The 21,464-nt window shown below is 41.9% G+C and overlaps 1 protein-coding gene across 1 annotated transcript in view; it reads left to right on the top strand.

Annotated features, from left to right (window-relative positions):
- SRRM1 (serine and arginine repetitive matrix 1) overlaps positions 1–21,464 on the top strand; it is a gene marked incomplete in the record, with an annotated part of 1,602,281 nt that overhangs the window by 1,113,130 nt on the left and 467,687 nt on the right.

The following is a 21,464-nucleotide window of genomic DNA, read 5'->3' as shown; positions in this document are numbered from 1 at the left end:
GAAAAACAGAGCCTTTTTAATATCTCTGCTTATTTCCAATTATAAAGTGCATGCAACCTTGCAAATAACCTTCTTATTAAGCTACTTTACTTCTTTTGGAATTGACAGGTATGATTCATCTGTTCGGACATAAGCACAGAGTGCTAATGTGACTTTGATTTCTTGCAGCAGTCTGTGGTTTACATAATCACAATAACTTTTCTGTGTTTTTGGGTGTGCAATCAATTTAACAGTTTTAAAGATGTTTTCCAAAAATAAATAAATAATCCTCTCTACACTTTGAGGTGATATAGTCCAGCCTTCTATCCCAGCCGTCGTCAGTGGTTAAGGTTTAATTAATTTTGGTTGCACTAATTTGGTGGTGGTGAGCATGGTTGTGAGGTGGGGCTGATCCGACCTTTCTTTGGAGATGTGACCTTGTATATGGAGCACATGTCAGACATATACTTATGAGTTGGACTTGGGAACTCCTGGGAACTGATCTTTATGGCTTTTCCTTTTGGATTTTGAGTCTTTGGGATCTTGGTTTCCATGGTTTTAATTTCTCTCCAATTGCTGCAGATGTCGCGACAGGGGACATCTGATAAGTGTATTGTACTGAGTCAGTAGGTCTCTCATGTGGAATGTATGAAGAAAAATGATGATCCTAAAGAAGCAGTGGAAGATGTGGAAGGTCACTTCAACATGGGTCCAACCAATCTGTACTGAAAACCTCTGCAGGTCCCCAGTGCCCTATGTCCCTCCAAGGTAGTTAGTCTCCTTCCCACCTCCCTGTCATATGGTTATTTTTTTTTACCTTGTTACTTCATGCCTTGGCTCTGTGCTTTTTGTCTGTTCCGATGAGTCCCTTCTGAAGGATGTTCGTGTGATTTGGCGAGTCCACCAGTGGCTTATCCTTTCAGTCTGATGCATATGTTTACAGGTTGCGTCTCCTCCCATGACGGCCTGTAAAAGTGGAGAAACTTAGTTGCAAAAGGAGAAGCCTGTGGAAGCCTATGGCTGGTAGACCATGACCTTGAGGGGACACCAGACACCAGACCGCTTGGAGTTGTGCTTGGAGTCAGCACTCTTTAACCCTGTGGGTTTGAGACAAGCCAGTACTTTTTACCTCTTGAGCCAGTTCTTACAATAATCTTGTGTGAAGTTTTGGCTAACACCCCTTTGTAAGGTCAAGGTGCCTTTGCCTTGCAAGGTCAGGCCAGGGCCTATGGTGAGGTCCTCAATGGCTGTCAGGACTTCCTCTATGGCATACTTCCCATGACCAAAGGCAAAATCTTCGTCTGTCCGACAAAAGTAAGCTTGGGTATCCGAAGCTATGTTCCTATCCCATATCTTCCATAGCTTTGCAGACTAACTTTTGTGAGCTTTTATGGATCCTTAATACCAGGGTCCGGGCAGGACCAGGGTTGGAGGGGTGCACAGCTGCCGTGGCGCCACCATTGCCACCCTTCCTGAGGATCCTGTGCCTTCTCGTGTGGTGTGGGGCTGCCGCGCTGCCTGTGGTAAGGCAGTTCAGTCAGGTAGCCGGGTTTTATTACACACACCCCATTCACACATTCGCTCCCATTGATGCTGTGTATTTTTACAGCTTAGAGAGAGTGAGAGATGTCGCAACTTTATTCGGCTGGGATGCTGACTCTCCTCCTTTAGGGGGGGTGGGATAGGGGGGCTAGTCTGTTCTGTTTGGCAATGTTCAATATTTGGTTCATTGATTGATGTCGTATTTTTTCCTACTAATTTCAGATGCCTTCATTTGAGTTTAATTCCACCCAGGTTCCCACCATAGAAAAAGGCCTTGTGATTTGTCCTCCTTATGATGATGGCAATTTTTCTTTAAATTTATTTTATTTTTTGATTTTTTAAGATTCGTTTTTTTATTTTGTGGTATTTTGATGTGGGATTGACTTATTTTTTTTGTTTTTTCTTTCTATAATGTATTGTAAAGTTTGTTAATGGCTGGGGTCCACACCTGACTGGACGCAGACCTTTGTGGAAAGGTTTTGTGGAATTTCTTTTGATATGGATCCATGCTGTCCTTGAGTGTTCATAGAAGTTCATAGAAGGGGCTTCCAAGGCTTTGGTTTGTGGGTTGTGGTTTCCTCTGACTCAGGGCCTACCACACCAGTCTTGAGTAGTGTGTGAAGTTTTTTTTTTTTAGCTTTCTTCACTGGTCTTTTTTTTTTTTTGGGGGAGGCGGGATGTGGATTTCAATATGATACACCCCCTCCTTTTGTGGAGTGGTCCGGGTTTTGGGGCCGGGAGCTGTTGACAGTCTGGGAATTTGTTTTTTTCTAAAGCGAAGGTCAGCATTACAGCTCAGTAAACTGTCAGTCTCTGAGTAACTTCTGCACAAATTAAAATGTCTGAATGTCAAATGGCTTTAAATTGGAGGGAAGTTTATTTTTATTTATTTTATTTTATTTTACATTAGTTTACCGGGAAAGTCCGACTGGGCACAGGTCCATTTTCAGCAGAGGCCTGGGGAGAAAAGCTCCAAAAATAACACAAAACAATATAATACATGAGAGAGAGAGACAGCAAATTATGGATGTAGTACTCATACAATATGGAAGAGATTACATTTCGTAACAGTGAGAATCATTGCGGTACAGAATAAACTTAAAAACATTTTTTTTACAGTTATAATTACAGCAAGGCAAATATCAATGAGTTAAGTTTTTAGGAGAAAGCTGTTTGTACATAGCTGAAGCTCTGAAACAATCTTTTGGTATGGATTAACCTGGGGATTGACACAAGTTGTATGTTTACACCAGTATGTAGAATTATAGTTTATGGTTTTCTTATTGATTTACTTTTTGCCAAGCAGTTGTTTGTTGATTTATTGATGGTCCTTTTGGTGGTGGGAAATTACATGGATGAATCCATCTCTATTATGATTTTTTTTTTTTTCAAATATTTTGATTTCCAGACAATTTCATTCAGTGAGTGGGTGTCATGTGATTACTGAGGTTGCCTATTTTACAAGTAGGGGCTTTTTTTGTGTGTGCGTGTGTACGAGAGAGAGATTTAATAAGTATACTGAATATAATTTTGCAAATGGAATTCTTAGTTAAACATGCCCCTCTTCTTGGGCAACTAGACTTGAGTAACCGATATTAGATCTTAGCCATCCAGCTGGGAAAGGTTAGTATGTGGATTTTCCATCTGGTTTGATGAAGGCTATGCTACTTACCCAAGGACTACATTTATGGCTATCCATCCAGCCATCATGTTGCTGAACTACATTGTTTGATAATGAGAGGAGCTTTTTACAGAAGTTGAAGGTTTTTGTGTCAAGAACCTGTCCATAAAAAGTGGCTTGTTTATGTTGCAGTGAAGGCTGTGGTCTTTGTAGTGAGCATTTTAAGTATAACCAGTATTTCTGAGGTAGAGGAAGTCTCTTAAGGCAGGATCTTTCTTAGCCTGGAAAGCAAGTCATTGGTGAAATTTATAGGGGCCAGTGAGAGACAGAGGAAAGCAAGAAGCTTTTTAGTCTGTTTAGATAACTGAGTGAACTTAGTCCTTTGACCTTTTTTGTCAGAAATGGTTGCAGTCTTTCTTTTGGCCGGGTGTTTTGCTGAGGCATATGTCAAAAGGGGCATCGCACTCAATAATATGGACATTTAATATTACCCTGCATTTTTATTCAAATTGTCAGTTTGTATTTGAATCTTTTTTTATTATATTATGTACGGTATATGACTACAGCTCTTTAATTTAAATGTTGAGTTTTGTGTCATTTTTTATAGAATTTCCATTTCCTTGCAGAATATCTTGGCATTGTCTGAATACTAACATTATATGAAGGGCAGTAATATAGGTGTTTATATAACGGTGGTGTGGGAATCCATTTTGGATGATTGTGTTTAACTTATAGGACCTTGTTCCATTCTTTTGGATTATTCCAACCTTCGTGTATGGAACAATACGGTTCCAAATCTGAATAATAGGGAGATATTTGTACTCTCCATTAATGTTGGTGAATCTAGTTAGGTATCTATTTCGGCCATATAAACCTATATTTGAGTGTAGCTTATACCATTCCTATTTGGGCGCCTTCCTGCACTATATATTCAGTTAACTGATGGTTTAACTTGGAGGTAGGCCATTATAGGCTTTATTATTTGGAGGTTGAATATATAGGTCAATTTATTAGTATTTTTGGGGGGGCCCACAATAGTGAACGTGACAACTGATTTTCAGATGTGCTTTTCTTCATTTTGTAATACATCAAGTATGTATTATATCCTGATAAGAGTTTAGTATTATGCCTTTGAGGTTTGCAGTGTATGCTCGTGGTTTTGCTACCTTGGAACAAAGGGCTAGGTTGATTGGTACTCAACAATTGCTGAAATATAGTATTTATTGTTCTTTGCTTTTTGGGTATTATGTTATCATACATCTAATGTATCATGACTAATGAACCTTTTGTGGATTAAGTCTATGGTACATGGTTAGAGTTGTATGGATATATATGTATGTTTGTGCATACACTTTCAGGACTAGCTGGTTTTACTTTACATTATACCAGCAGTATGGACCTAGACTGTCATGGTAAGACCATCATCCCTTATGATTAGTGGTTGGTGATAGGAATTGCTAATAAAATTCTGTATAGATATATACTGCGCAGTCATTTCTGGTCCTACTCATAATTTTGGATTTCAAAACACCCCTTGTTGATACTTCCATCTTGGTTATTAGAATTATTATCTTTTATATAGGATATCCTGCATGGGACATAGTTTTTTGGACAATCTGAATATCACCATTTTTCAATATCTTTTTGAAGATGGATTTGGACAATATTTTGGAAGGGTTGTGTGCTGATAGGGACGATATCAGGGTGTTTGGAGTGGATTCAGTCTCAAGCAACAACCCTAGCCAGCAAAATACTAACATATTTGATGGATGCCAATTAGCGTTCCAAAATTTGGAAAAGGGCCTCAAGGGGCTAAGAGCAAATATATGGCATCTTAGGTTGTTCGGGGCATATTTGCACAAAAATATGGTCCCTAGAGGTCTTCATATAAGACTTCGACCGATGGTCAGCAGATCTGAACAGAGGTTGACCGATGAATGGAACCAAGCACTACAAGATGGTTCCTTGACTTTTGTAAAGATTTTGGCTTCTTATTATGAGAGGGCTATTGACATCAATATATCAGAAGTCAAAAATTTAACTTCGGAATGTAAAAAATTCCACTCCTCAACCATTTATGAAAATTTGGTGACCAAGTTGTCCAAAGAATTAACATATGATAAAGTAACCAAGGATAGGAAGGTTAAAAAATTCAACCGGGATGTTATGGATTATAGTAAAGGACATCCATTTGAAATACAAAGATCAGTTAGATTTCAGGATCCTAATCCTGGAACAACTAGGGGTAGGACCAGAAAAAGGCCAAGATCTATTTTAAAACATAATGACAAATCCTACACCAGCACTTCCGGGGATGAGTCCTCTTATACCGATAGTGGAGGCATACCCTTAGCGGATTCACCTGTTAAGAAAAGAGCCAATATCACTATCCCTTTAGAAGAGGTAGAAATATAGAGGGGGGCGGAAACACACCAACCGGAATAGGTACAGAATCAATGGAAGGATTGATCCAAATTCTGTTGAAACAATAGAAACTAAGTGTAATAATGTTTTAAACCTATCTGAGACTGTGTTAACTGATGATCAACATAGACTTCTAAATAAAGGACTGGGATTTGTACCCAGCTTTTTTTGTGATCAATATCAAACTGCATTGGATGTTTTGGACTTCTGTCGCTGTCTTAATCTGAAAATATTTTTTTCTGACCAAAATGCAGCCAGTGCCCATAGATCTGCTGAATTTAGATTCCACAAATCACTTTTTCAACCACCTATGAACAAATATGTAGCTACTTTTCAACAAGCAGTATTAAGAGATCTACATTTTCCACCATTTGAATCTCAGATCTTACAGGAGAATATTGATTTTTCTGAGAGGAAAGCTCTAATGGAACTTAAAGATAACAATATTGCTATACTTCCAGCTGACAAGGGAGGGGTAGTTATTTTAAATATGGATTATTATATCCATGAGGGACTCAGACAATTATCAGACTCCAGATGCTACATGTTTATGGGAATTGATCCTACACCAAAATTCAAAAATGAAATTGATGCATTTCTTGATTCAGCAGTAGAGGAGGGTATTATTACCCGAAACACAGCTCAACATTTAATAGTAACAGATCCTTCCAAACAAATATTATATTTACTCCCAAAAATACACAGATCCCTTTCTATACCACCGGGTAGACCAATAGTGTCAGGTCGAGGCTCGCTTACTGAACCGCTTTCGGTGTTCTTAACACAACAACTCAAACCACTACTTAAACATGTGAGAGCAAGAATACAAGATACTACCCAATTTCTACAGATTATACAAGACACACAAATAGAACCTCATTGGTTAATGTGCACACTAGATGTCAAGTCCTTATACACCAGCATACCACACTGGGCTGGATTGCAGGCACTACAATACTGGTTGGAAAAAGCGGATCTATACCCACCAGGTTATAACACACTGATCATCTGCATGTCCGAACATGTACTCAACAAAAACGTTTTTTATTTTCAAGGAGAATGTTATTGGCAACTCCACGGGACAGCTATGGGGGCATCTTTTGCCCCCATTTATGCCGACTTCTTTATGGCATACTTGGAGGAATGCCTCATATATAATCCACTACACAACATCTATATGGTTGAAATCAATATTTGGCGTAGATACCTGGACGATTGCTGGATGGTGTGGCGTGCAGACTCAGGGTATTTATATGAATTCATTGAATATCTTAACAGTAACATCTGGGGAATTGAGTTTACTGTTACATTCAATATCCATCATATTGACTTCTTGGATGTCACTGTTTATCGGAATACAGATCATACTCTGAGTACTAAAATTCATCGTAAATATCCGCAATATAATACATTACTTCATGCATCAAGTATGCATCCACGCCACACCATCCGCAATATTCCCAAATCCCAATTTCTCAGGATAAAACGTATTAGCTCCTCTCTGACTGATTATGAGGATGCTAAGGTGGATTTGACAAACAGATTTTTAGAAAGGGGGTATCGTCCTTTTGATATTGTATCTGCCAGTGCATGGTCGGGCAAACAGAACAGAAATACATTGATGGAATATAGGGATAATTCTTGTACACCACAGGATACTGCTCTCAGATTTGTTACCACATTTGGAAGGGAACCATCAGGTTATTAGAAATATTTTGAATGAGAATTGGAATATTCTGTTGGCTAATAACTACCTTCGGGAGATCTTAGGTTCTAAATGTCAATTCTCGTATAGAAGGGGTAGAACCCTGGGATCCCTATTTTCCCACTATAAACATCAAGAAAGTGGAGGGGCCAAATATAAACAATTAACAATGACAGGGGATGAACTATTGGGAACTTTTCCTTGTAGTCACTGTATATCGTTTAACCAGGTGAACAAGCTTAAGCAATTTACCAGTGCCAACACTAGTAAAGTTTACAACCTTAGGATATTTGGTAACTGCTCAAGTAGTTGGGTTATATATTTGGCCACATGTCAATGTTCAGCCTTCTATGTGGGTAAAACTTCCCGTTCTCTCAGAATAAGAATAGGGGAACATCGGAGTGATATTCGTAACAAAAAGCAAACAAATGCTCTTTATCAACATACCACTAAACACCCTTCAGCCATGTTTATGTTTACTGTCATTGACAGGATTATTGGGGATAGGAGCCATCAGCAAGGATGGCAAAATATACTTGTCCACAAAGAAAAATACTGGATTATCCATCTTGGTGCCTTGTTTCCTCCCGGTCTCAATGACCATTTGTGATGGATATATATCTATTTAGTTTTTGTCCTATTGGTACAATGCTATTTTGGGCCCATTTGGATTATTCTACATTAAAAAAAAATATATATATATATATCTCAACGACCATTTATGATGATTATATATCTATTTAGTTTTTGTCCTATTGGTACAATGCTATTTTGGGCCCATTTGGATTATTCTACTTTAAAAAAATAAAAAAAATATATATATATATATATATATATATATTTATATATATATATATATATATATATATATATATATATATACACTTCATATCATAATATATATATAATATTTACTTTTTATGTTTGTTGGCTAACATGCGTTTTTATGCTTGGATATACAGTTATGTAACTTCATTTATTTGTTTAAAGTTTGCATGGTGATATTGAATTATATTTGTACATATAATTATTAGCTTTCTATTTAGTTAATTATGGACTCATATTGTTATAACTGATCCATTTTGTACACTAATAACTGTTTTGAGTATTAGATATATTTTTGGTTATGTGTTTGGAGCCTTCATCATAATTATTATTATTATTCCTGCTCATGACTATGACCTATTTCACAATGGTCTTTATCCAATTTATCTATCTTGATACCTGTTTATTTAGATAGGAAGGGGTTGGACTATACCATTGTCTACCATTGGCTGGTGCATTAATAAATATGCACGATTTTCTTTCCTCACCAGTTTATCATTTTCACTGAAGAAGGCATTCAGCCGAAACCGGTTTGGATTTCTGATGAACTGTTGGGGCATTTGTATGTCCTATTATAATATTGAAATTACGAAATCTTTACAATAAAGTATTGGACTATTTATGCTGGCCTTTTGTGTTTTCAAGATTTAATTATCCAGAAATGTCATCGGTTAGCAATCCGACTACCGGAATACCTAAAAAACGCAAAGAAAAAGACAGAGACAGACTGTCAAGTTCCAAAACCGACGACGCTTCTCCTAAACCAATCGCTGGTACTCAGTGAGGCGCTTTCGCAGCCCTTGATACCCGCTACGTCTGATTCGCAGGCCTCTACTGAGACCCATTCAGAGTCTGGCATGCCGCAAGATACTTTAATTATGGAACCCGCGGATGTCTCTACCTTAGATGGGTCCGGAGCCGCTGTGCAGGCACCAGCTTCTGAGGGTGTTTTCAGGCCTACAGATTTGTGTATTAGACCGACGCCATCTTCAAAACTAAGGCCAAAATCTAAATCTATGTCTAAAAAAACGACGCCTGGGCCACATGTGCAGGCGGCTATGCCTAAAAAACAAATGATCAAAATAGCTGAAGATTTAATTACTCTGATAAGGGGTAGCCATGCTCCTCCTCCTTCTAAGAGGCCTAGGCAAGACATTGATTATGAATCTTCTGAACAGGATTCTATTTCTTCTGACTCTTCTAATGAACAGGATTTGTCTATTCCTACTTATGAGGACTCTGATGCAGAGGACTCCATTCCTTTTGCCTCTCCCCCTGAGGATTTTTCTTTTGGGGAAACTTTACATGCCTTAAGGGAACATTTCCACTGGGAAAGTCAGGATTTCTCTGAATCTAAAAAGAGACTTGGGGATTTTCTTCTACTTCTTCAGCATAGGCCTTTCGCTATACCTCCTGTTCTAGACAATGTTTGTTTTTTCCGAATCTAGTATGACTCTTGATTCTCTGCTCCTTGTAAGCCCGACATACTGCAGGGTTCCTGACTCCCACAAATTCCTTTTCAAAAACCCTATAGCTGATCCTGAAACCATTTCTCAGGGTCCCAAGGGCATTAAGGCTTCTACTGCCAAAAATCTTACCCCTTCTGATAGAGATTCCAGGGCGCTGGATAGATGGGGTAAGAAGGTTTACACGTCTGCATCCTTGGCAATCAGAGCTTTAAACTGTCAATTTCATATGCTTAAATATCAACAGCATATCATGGGACTGCTTAAACAGAAAATGATGTTAATCTCTGACTGTGTGGAAAATAATTGCAGGATTTATTGCATTCAGCTGAACAATGTGGAAAGCATACTTTGCAATGTGGTTTTGATTCCTTGGAGGCCTCTTGCAGGGCTGCTGTAACTGGATCTGTGCTAAGAAGGCATGCTTGGCTCAAAGAGCAAACTCTGCCTGACCATATTAAAGCAAAATTGTTGGATGCTCCTTTACAACAGGACCGTTTCTTTGGTAATAAGGCTGAGGATGTGTTAAAAAAAGATGGAAGATAAAGCTAAATCTATGCAAACTGTGAAAGATTTCTTATAAGTGCAACCTCCAAGATTTAGTAGGCAGTGGCCTACTAAGAAATGGTCCTTTTCAGTCCCCTCGAGAACCGCTCAAGTCAAATCAAGACATTCCAAAGGCTCCAGTCTTCAGTCACAAGGAACTTATAAACAAAACAATGGGGTGCCTCCACCTCCAAATCTGGAAGCAACAAGGCACCTCCCAATGGTAAACAGTCTCAATGACTTCCATCTACAATCACCAAGTGCTTACCTCTTAGCCGCCCCTTTGGGGGAAAACTAGCACTTCATGCACGAAACTGGCAACTTATTACCCAGGACAAATGGGTTTTAAATATTGTATCCCAGGGATACAGATTTCACTTCCACACATTGCCAATCCCAAACGGATTGCCAGATCTGCCCCCAAATCAGTGGGCAGACACCAAGAAATAAGTTCTTTCCCTCATGAACATGAGGGCTATTCAACCAGTTCCGGAAAAGAGACAAGGTTTCCACTCCAGACTTTTCCTGGTACCCAGAAAAGACAAATCATGGCATCCAATTCTGGACTTACCCACTCTAAACACAATTCTGGACATTCCAGAATTCAAGATGCTGACTCTTCAACAGTTACTACCTATGCTAGGCAAAGATGCCTGTTTGGTAACTCTAGACTTAAAAGAGGCTTACCTGCATATCCCAATCAGGGAATCTTGCAGAAGATACCTCCGCTTCAAAGCAGGCTACTTGCATTGCCAGTTCTCAGCACTGTTCTTTGGCTTATTTACTGCGCCCAGGGTCTTCACAAAGTGTCTGGCACCAGGAATAGCATTTTGCAGGCAAAGAAATATTCAAATATATCCATATTTAGACGATTGTCTGATTTAGGCAGAAAACAAGGACATTCTTCTAAAGCATCTGGCGTTTGTAGAAAGGGTTCTAACTTGTCTAGGGTACACCATAAACGAAAAGAAATCACAACTGGTACCCTCTCAAAAAATTACATTCCTGGATGCAAGCTTGAATACAACTGCCCAGATGATTTACCTTACGCCAGAAAAGCAAATTCAATTGATGACTTACTTCAAACAGGTGACCACAAAAACCCTGCTTTCTGCAAGACAAATTCTGCAAGCCTTGGGGTTCATGGCCTCCTGCATTCTTCTAATTCCATATGCAAGACTGCATATGTGGAAACTTCAGTGGTACTTAAAAAGTTTATGGAGTCAACATTGTCACAGCCTGGAAACAATGATTCCTATTATACCTTGCCTGCAACTAGAGTTCCTATGGTGGGCAGAGGCCTGCCACCAAAACAGGGGACTGCCATTCACTCCACCCCCTGCCGCGCAAACCCTAACAACAGACGCATCAGACTTTGCTTGGGGGGCTCATCTGGCAGGGAAGTGCATTCAGGGCAAATGGAGCCCAAATCAAATGCACCTACATGTCAGTCAGAAAGAGATGCTAGCTATACAGAATGCTCTGACAGCCTTCAAGGACGACCTTCGCCCAGGACAACTAATGATAAAGACAGACAACACCACAGTTATGTGGTACATAAACAAGCAGGGGGTACACATTCCTACCCCCTTTGCAGACTAGCCATGGCATTGTGGAACACGGCCTTGACCTATCAGATACAACTACAAGCTCAATTCCTGCCAAGAAAGCTAAATACTCTGGCAAACGAACTAAGCAGAAATGTTATGGACCCACAAGAATGGAAACTGGAACCACAAGTTTTCAACATGCTGACACGCAAATGGGGGAACCCAGACATAGATCTTTTTACCTCACCCCAGAACTATCAGTTGGACAAATTCTGCACAAGAATTCATCACAAAAAAGCTTGGAAAGTGGATGCTGTATCATTCAGCTGGAAAAAACTATCAGTCTATGCTTTTCCCCCTCTGCCTTTGCTCTCCAAAGTTCTACTAAAAGTCAAACAGGACAAACCAAAAATGATTCTGATTGCTACAGACTGGGCTCTCCAACACTGGTACCTACTCCTGTGCAATGTGTCACTTTCCTCCATGGCACCTGCCTCAGACACCTTACCTACTGTCTCAGCAGAACTACCAAAGTCTGCACACTCCGCTCCAAACTTTGAATCTTGCAGCGTGGCTAATCAACTAATTTCACCCTTAGCATCCCTCAGCAAACCAGTGATGGATGTCATTTTGGAGGCTAGAAGGCCTAGTACTAGAAAATATTACGCTGAAAATGGAAAGGCTTCTGTGCCTGGAACCAATCACAAGGAATAAAGCACAGCAATGCCCAATATTCCTCAGATTCTGCAATACTTAACTGAGATGCTTCACAAGGGCCTATCTTTTTCTTCCATAAAAATCCATGCCTCTGCCATTTCAGCTCATTACAACACAGAACCTCCCATCTTCTTTCATCCTCTGCTAAAGCAGTATCTCAGAGGGGCCAAAAATTTAAGACCTCCCAGGAGAGCACCAACTCCTGCATGGGACCTCAATTTTGTTTTGGAGAACCTCACTCTCCCTCCTTTTGAGCCACCTGCTACTGCAGACCTAAAATTTCTCTCCTGGAAAACAGCTTTCCTTTTAGCAGTCACTTCAGCTAGAAGGATTTCAGAATTACAGGCTCTTATGGCAGTGGAGCCTTTCATTATTTTACATCCAGACAGGGTGGCTCTCGGGACCAATCCATCTTTCATGCCTAAGGTGGTGTCCAGTGTGGCTCTTAATCAGACCATTCATCTGCCAACTTTCTTCCCCAATCCACAGAACAGAGGTGAACGGATTCTGCATTCATTGGATGTACACAGACAACTCAGATTCTACTTAAACAGGACGAAAGCTCTAAGAAAATCTGAACAACTATTGGTGTCATTTGCTGCAGGGGCAGAGGGAAAGGCCATTTCAAAGCAGACTATTTCCAAATGGATAAGCCATTGTATTCGTTTCTGCTATATGCACCATGGTAAACCTATCCCCAAGGGGATCAGGTCTCATTCCACCAGGGCTGCATCTACCTCTGCAGCCTTTCTCAGAGAGGTTCCTACCAGAGACATTCTAGAAGCTGCTACCTGGAGCTCAGTTCATACGTTCACCAAGCATTACCATTTACCTCTCTTCTCTAAATCCAGAGCTGGCTTTGCCACTGCTGTCCTGCAGGGCCTTATAGCTGCTCCTAATGCTGTATAAATCCATCCTCCCAACTGTAGCTTTGGGATTCTACCCAAATGTAATGACTGCAACAGTGAAACACGAAGAACGTAGTACAATTGTGTACACTTACCATAAATGTAGATGTTAGAGTGTGTTCACTGTTGCAGTCCTGGTTACCCACCCTCCAGCCCCCCTTTTTTTTTCTCTTACTATACCTCTCCTTTCTTTTATTATGCTTAAAAGCCTTTTTGGTGTATTTGCTTTTGTTTGGAGGTATATTTTGTGTGTTTTAAATGATATATATATATATATATATATATATATATATATATATATATATATATATGTATTTGTGTATAATATATGTGTGTGTGTGTGTGTGTGTGTATATATATATATATATATATATATATATGTATATATTTCTCCCCATTTGGGGGGCACCTGACATCTGGGGCAAGAAAAACTGATGTAATGGCGTCGGCTGCATGTTTTATATCCCTGACGACCTGACATCATGGAAGAAGGGACAGCAACCGACGCAGGACCCAAGACTTTGTTAATCAGGCCGACTGAGGGCAACCTGCCAGCAGATTACCCAAATGTAATGACTGCAGCAGTGAATACACTCGAACATCTACATTTATGGTAAGTGTACACAACTCTACTTTTTTGTTCCCCCTGTCCCTAGGTTTCAGAGGAATTAAACTACCAAAACCACCTGTATCAGAAAGCCTGCTAGACCCCAATCTTCCAAAGGTGAGAGAATCTAGGAAACCATTTCCATCCAAGTTTGCCTCCATTACTCCTGCCCAGAAACAGCCCTTTCAAGCTAAGCCTGGTAGTCTGTGACTACCCGCCTTCAGGACCCTTAACTCCTTTGTCTCTTCATCACTCTCTCCCCGGATAATCCAGTACTCTTGGGTCCTGCCCATCATCCAACAGGGATACGTTATGGTGTGGAAGACTCCACCTCCCTTCAGGGTATTCTACATCCCCCAAAAGAACAACTGGAACTTTTTCTCCAGGTCATTTCCAACCTTCTATCCCAAGGCATTATTTAGGAAGTGCCCACCCACCCAAGTTGGAAAATGATTTTACTCCAGGATGTTCCTGGTACCCAGGAAGGATAGTCCCTGGAGACCCATTCTAGACTTATCCCATCTAATTAACTTTCTGAAGGTTCCCAGTTTTCGTACGCTAACATTACCCACTCTTCTTCCTCAGGCCTTCATGATGTCTTTGGACATCAAAGATGCCTGCTTTCACAATCCCATTCATCTTCGGTTCAGAAAGTTTCTTCGTTTTGCTATTGCTTCCTCATATTTTCAGATGTTCTTCCTGTTTCACTGTTGCAGTCATCACACTTGGGTTGCCTGTAGGTAGCCCTCAGTCGGCCCGAATACCAGAGTCTTGGGATTTCTGTGTCGGATGATGTCGCCTCTTCTATGAAGTCAGGTTGTCAGGGGTATAAAACATGCAGCCGACACCATTACATAAGTCTTTCTTGCCCAGAAGGAGCCCGAAGCAGAAGCAGATGTTCATCGTGTTTCACTGTTGCAGTCATAACTGTAGGGTGCTCCTGCCGGCAGGCAGCCCGAGGTCGGTCTGAATCCCAAAGTGTGGGTCCAGCGTCGGCTGTACAAGCCAGTACCCTGACGTCAGTAAGCTCTGGTACATAGCCCTCAGCCGACACCATCTTCTCCAGTCTTTCTTGCCGTGTGGTGGAAAGCAGCTCGCAAGTCGTTGGTTGGAGATTTTCGAACAGCGTTTTTTGGTTGTTGTCGGTCCGAAGTTCTTACTTCTCTTCTCAAAGCTAAGTACCCCGTTGGGGAATCTTTTTCTTGTTCCTCCGATGTCAGAAAAAGTTAATAATTGTATTACGTGTGGGAAACGAATACCTCATAAAGATTTCCACTCTTACTGTCTACCTTGCTTAGGCCCTGACCACGACGTTTCTTGTTGTCGGTTCTGTGCCAGGTTTAATTCTCGTACTATCAAACGCAGGTACGACTGGGCTCTGAATTACTTTGGCAGACGCTTCAATTATAGAATGTCGTCAGATGCTACCGGAATTCAAAAGAATCGCAAAGACAAGGACAGGCCTCCGCGGTCCAAACAGGACTCGTTGCAGCTGGAGCCAGCGTCCGGTTCGGCTGTCGTCAGTGAGGCGCTTTTGCAGCCCCTGTCGTCCGCCACTTCTGAACCGGTGGCTGATACGGACTCCCATGGGGCGCCATCAAGGCCTTCTATTTTATCTGCTGCAGCACCTTCGGACGTCGCTCCTGCTGTGCAGGTACCGGCTTCTGAGGGGGTATTCAGGCCTACTCACATCACTATTTCAAAGGCAAAGACAAAGACTCCTGTTAAGTCCAAAGCTCCTGCTCAAGCTACTTCTGAATCTACTCCCAGGACACAGAAGCAATTGTTAAGGATGGCTGAAGATTTGCTTACTATGATTAGGGGTTCTCACCCCCCCCCCCCCTGAGAAAAGGCCTCGACAGGATGTTCCTATGGATTCCTCTGACCAGGCTTCTATATCTTCTGTCTCTTCCTCTGATCAGGAATATTCTTTTCCTCCTTATGAGGATTCGGATGCTGAGGACTCCTTACCCTCTGCCTCTCCGCCTGAAGATTTTTCTTTTGGGGAAACCTTACATGAGATGAGGGAACATTTTCATTGGGAAGGTCAGGATTATTCTGCTTCCAAGAAGAGGCTTAGGGAATTCCTTCTTCTTCCTCAACATAGGTCTTTGGCTATCCCTCCTGTTCTTGACATTGTGGATGATGCTTTTTCCGAGGCTAATTTGAATCCTGACTCCATGCCTCCTGCTCCCTCTAAGCCTGATAGGTTTTATAGGGTTCCTGAGTCTCATTTGTTCTTGTTTAAGAATCCTTCTGCAGATCCTGAAACTATATCTCAGGGCTCTAAGGCTGCTAAAGTTGCTTCTTCTAAGAATCCTATTCCCTCTGAGAAGGATTCTCGTGCCTTAGACAGGTGGGGTAAAAAGGTATATACTTCTGCTACCCTTTCTGTTAGGGCTTTAAATTGCCAGTTTCATATGTTTAAGTATCAGCAATTTCTTTTGTCTGTTTTAAAGCAAAAGCTTGCCTCCCTTCCTGCATGTGCAGAAGATAAGGAACTACAGGATGTATCGCATGCAACTGAACAAACATAGCTTGCATTGTGGTTTTGATGATTTGGGTGCTTCTTGCAGGGCCGCAGCCTCTGGTACTGTTATCAGGAGACATGCTTGGCTTCATGAGCAAAGTTTACCTGAACAGGTTAAGGCTAAATTATTAGATGCCCCTGTTCAGCATGATGTTCTTTTTGGATCTAAGGCTGAGGAGGTTATTAAAAAGATGGAAGAAAAGGCAAAATCTATGCAAACTGTGAAAGATTTCTTGCAAGTTCAGCCTCCTAGATTTTCCAGGAATTGGCCCTCCAAAAATTGGTCCTTTCCCACGTCTGACAGGCCTCAAAGGGGAAGATATAGACGCTCCAGAGGTCGTGGCCAAGTTCAGGCCTCCTACAGATCGAGACAATGGACTGCTTCTTCACCTAGAAGGGGAGAAGACAGATCCCAATCTCAAAGGAAGCAAACTCAATGACTCTCTCGGTTGGGCTACAGGACCTCTTTACCTGGATGCCCCTCGAGGAGGAAAACTTTCTCTTTTTTACAAAAATTGGACTCTTATTACCCAGGACAAATGGGTATTGGACGTGATTTTAAAAGGCTACAAATTCCACTTTCATACCTTGCCAAGGGCTTTCGGTTGGCCAGATCTGCCAAAACATCAATGGTCAGAGGCCTTAAATCAAGTGGATGCTCTTCTGGCCATGAGAGCCATAGAGCCTGTTCCACTCTCAGAGATGGGAAAAGGGTTTTATTCAAGACTATTTCTGGTTCCAAGAAAGCAAAGCTCATGGAGACCTATTCTGGACCTTTCTGTGTTAAACACCTTTTTGGAAATTCCAAAATTCAAGATGCTTACTCTGCAGCAGCTGATTCCAGTGCTCTCTCAGGACGCCTGGATGGTGACATTGGATCTAAAGGAAGCTTATTTACACATTCCCATCAGGCAGGAATGCAGGAAATTCCTCAGGTTCAAGGCAGGTTCGAGACACTTTCAATTCTCTGTACTGCCCTTTGGTTTATCTACTGCGCCCAGAGTCTTTACCAAGTGCCTGGCACCAGTAGTGGCTTATTGCAGACTCCAGGGATTCAGATTTACCCCTATTTGGACGACTGCCTTATTCAGGCAGACAGCAAGGATCTTTTACTCCAACATCTGGATTTTGTTCAACGTCTTCTCCTCCTACTGGGATTTTCAGTGAACACAAAAAAGTCACATTTGATCCCTTCTCAACAAATGGTATTTCTGGGAGCCCTCTTAAATACAACCTTACAAAGGGCCTTCCTCACTACAGAAAAGCAAATACAGCTGGCTTCAATTTTCAAAACTTTGGCAACTCTACCTCAGCTCACTGCAAGGAAATTCCTGCAGGCACTGGGCTACATGGCTTCCTGCATTCTGTTGGTTCCAAATGCAAGGCTTCATATGAGAAAGCTTCAATGGTATCTGAAAAGTGTATGGTCGCAGCATTACCACGATCTGGACACTCTGATTCCTCTGATCCCCTGCCTCCAGAAGGAGTTCCTTTGGTGGTCCAGGGTGTGTGCGTTGAAGGAAAGCCTTTCAGTCTTCCTCAACCTTCTCAAATCATAACCACGGACGCCTCGGATTATGCTTGGGGAGCACATTTTCTAGGCAATTGCCAGCAGGGAACCTGGACAAAGGATCATCTTCACTGGCACATCAATCTGAAGGAAATGTTGGCAGTTCAAAATGCTCTTCTAGCCTTCAAGAACCTTTTGCATCCAGGACCTCTTTTGATTTGCACAGACACCACCACAGTCATGTGGTACATAAACAAGCAGGGGGGGTTCTCATTCGTACCCCCTTTGCAGACTAGCTATGGCTTTATGGGACACGGCTCTAAATCTGAATCTACATCTCCAGGCCCAATTCATACCAGGAGAACAGAATCTCTTAGCGGACAGCCTGAGCAGGAACATTTTAGATCCTCACGAATGGATGCTAGACACCAACTTATTCAACCGGATTACTGCAGTTTGGGGATGCCCCCAGATAGATCTGTTTGCATCCCATCTCAATCATCAGCTGCCTCTCTTTTGCACCAGGTCATTCCACAAAACAGCTTGGAAAGTGGATGCCCTGTCCTTCAGCTGGAGAAACCTTTCGGGATATGCCTTCCCTCCTCTTCCTCTTCTTCCTCGGATTTTACTAAAGATAAAACAGGACAAGCCCAAGTTCCTCATCTTGATTGCTCCAAATTGGCCTCGACAGTTTTGGTATCCAACTTCAAAGCACCTGTTCTTGGAGCCTCCTTGGATTCTCCCTCTGAACCCTTCTCTTCTGTCCCAGCATCAGGGTCAGTTGCTACATTCCAATCTCAATACCCTTTGTCTGGCAGCTTGGCTCTTCACAGGAATTTGATCTCTTCTAGCCTTCCCAAACAAGTTTTGGATGTTCTTTTGGAAGCTAGACGACCTAGCACTAGGAAATCCTATGCCTCTAAATGGAAGAGATTTTGCATTTGGATGCAGGACCGAGGCTTGGACCCTCTGGTACCTGATCTCTCTTCTATTTTGCTTTACCTTTCGGATCTTTTGTCTAATGGACTTTCCTTTTCTTCCATTAAGATTCATGCTTCTGCTATTTCTGCTCATTTCAATACTGATCCCCCTGTTTTTTCTCATCCTTTGGTGAGACAATTCTTGAGAGGGGCCAAGAATTTAAGGCCTCCCAGAACCCCTCCTGTTCCTGCTTGGGATCTTAATTGTGTTTTAGAAAAACTTACTTTGCCTCCTTTTGAGCCTGCTGCATCTTCAGATATTAAGTTTTTATCTTGGAAGACAGTTCTTTTGTTAGCTTTGACTTCTGCCAGAAGGGTCTCAGAGTTGCAAGCTCTCATGGCTGTGGAACCATACCTTATTTTCCACCAGGACAGAGTATCCTTGAGGACCAATCCTACTTTCATGCCTAAGGTGATTTCGAAAGTGGCTTTGAATCAAACAATTCACCTTCCTACCTTCTATCCTAATCCTCAGAATAAAGGGGAAAGGATTTTGCATTCCTTGGACGTGCACAGACAGTTACGATTTTATTTGGACAAGACTAAAGAGTTCAGAAAATCTTAACCAGTTGTTTGTTTCTTTTGCCTCCAGTTCTCTTGGAAAGGCTATTTCCAAACTATTTCCAAATGGATTTCTTATGGAATAAGATTTTGTTACACTCATCATGGGAAACAATTTCCAGGTACTGTGAGAAGTCATTCTACTAGAGCAGCTGCTACTTCTACAGCTTTTCTCAGGGGAGTTCCTACCAAGGATATCTTGGAAGCTGCCACTTGGAGTTCTGTGCATACTTTTTCCAAGCACTACAATCTCCCTTTGTATTCTAAGACCAGGGCAGGCTTTGCCTCTGCTGTTTTGCAGGGTCTTCTTGCTGCCCCTTCTTCTGTCTAAACCTCCCCCCTTTTTTCACTGCTTTGGGATTCCACCCTACAGTTATGACTGCAACAGTGAAACACGAACATAGTACAGTTGTGTACACCTACCATAAATGTAGATGTTCGAGTGTCTTCACTGTTGCAGTCGGTGTTTCCCTCCCTCCTATCCCCTCTTTTTCTCTTTTTTGTGGTGTATTTGTGTTTCCTAGTGGGATTCATTTATGATTTATTGGGGACATCTGACATCTAGAGCAAGAAAGGCTGGAGAAGATGGCGTCGGCTGAGGGCTATGTACCAGAGCGTACTGACGTCAGGGTACTGGCTTGTACAGCCAACGCCGGACCCAGACTTTGGGATTCTGGCCGACCTCGGGCTGCCTGCCGGCAGGAGCACCCTACAGTTATGACTGCAACAGTGAAGACACTCGAACATCTACATTTATGGTAGGTGTACACAACTGTACTTTCGCAAGTGCCGGTCAGCCTTTACCTGAAATTTTCATTTTTTGAAGTTTCAGGCCTGAAATCTTCTAAAGCCAAGTACCTCGTTGGGGATCCTTTTTTCTTGCTCTAACAGATGTCAGAAAAAATTAACAATTGTCTTGCCTGTGGAAAGCAAATACCTCCCAGAGATTTTCATTCTTACTGCGTCACCTGTTTACGACCAGACCATGACATCCCTAGCTGTCGGTTTTGTGCCTTATTTAATGCCCGAACCATTCGTCCTCTGGCTATTTTTGTAGCTAAGTTCTTTCGCTCTCGTTCTCTGTATTCCAAAAGGGCTTTAGTAAGCCATCCAACTACCTATCTTCCGAAAAAGCGCAAAGACAGAGACCGCATAGGTCAAAAACTGCCGACAACACTTCCGTTAAGCTTATTGCCAATTCACCGGTACTCAGGCGCCTTTGCAGCCCCTGATGCCTGCTTCTGCAGATTCGCAGGTCTCTGCTGAGACCCATTCGGAGTCCGGTATGCCGTGAGATGCTTCTTCAACTATGGAACCTGTGGGTGTCTCTACCTTGGATGGGTTCCGGAGCCACTGTGCAGGCACCGGATTCTGAGGGTGTATTCCGACCTACCGATTTTCATATTAAACAGACAACTTCATTTCCCACAAAAACTACTGAGTTTCTCAGGCCCAGAGTTTGCACTACACCAAGAAAACCGACGTCCAAAGTGCATGCTCATCCTTGATTACCTAGCAGAGCTGCTCCACAGAGGCTTATCCTTCTCATCCATTAAGATTCATGCCTCTGCCATCTCAGTTCATTATAATACTGAGCCTCTTCTCTTTTCTCGCCCTCTCCTCAAGCAGTTCCTGAGAGGAGCTAACAATTTAAGGCCCCCTAGGAGAGCACCCACCCTGGCCTGGGACCTTAACTTTGTACTGGAAAAGCTCACACTTCCCGCTTTTGAACCTGCTGCTTCAGCAGAGTTAAAATTCCTGTCTTGGAAAAACAGCCGTACTTCTAGCTATTACTTCAGCAAGAAGAGTGTCTGAGTTACAGGCACTAATGGCAGTGGACCCCTTCATTATTTTCCATGCTGACATGGTTTCCCTCAGGACTAACCCTTCCTTTATGCCCAAGGTGGTATCCAGTGTGGCTTTAAACCAGTCCGCCCATTTGCCAACCTTTTTCCATAATCTACAGAATAGAGGGGAAAGGATCCTGCACTCC

Source organism: Protopterus annectens, chromosome 1.part1, assembly GCF_019279795.1.
Source record: "Protopterus annectens isolate FY-2018-M chromosome 1.part1, PAN1.0, whole genome shotgun sequence".
Classification (NCBI taxonomy): Eukaryota; Metazoa; Chordata; order Ceratodontiformes; family Protopteridae; genus Protopterus; species Protopterus annectens.
Note: the sequence above shows the minus strand (reverse complement) of the source record. Positions and strands in the feature narration are given on the sequence as shown.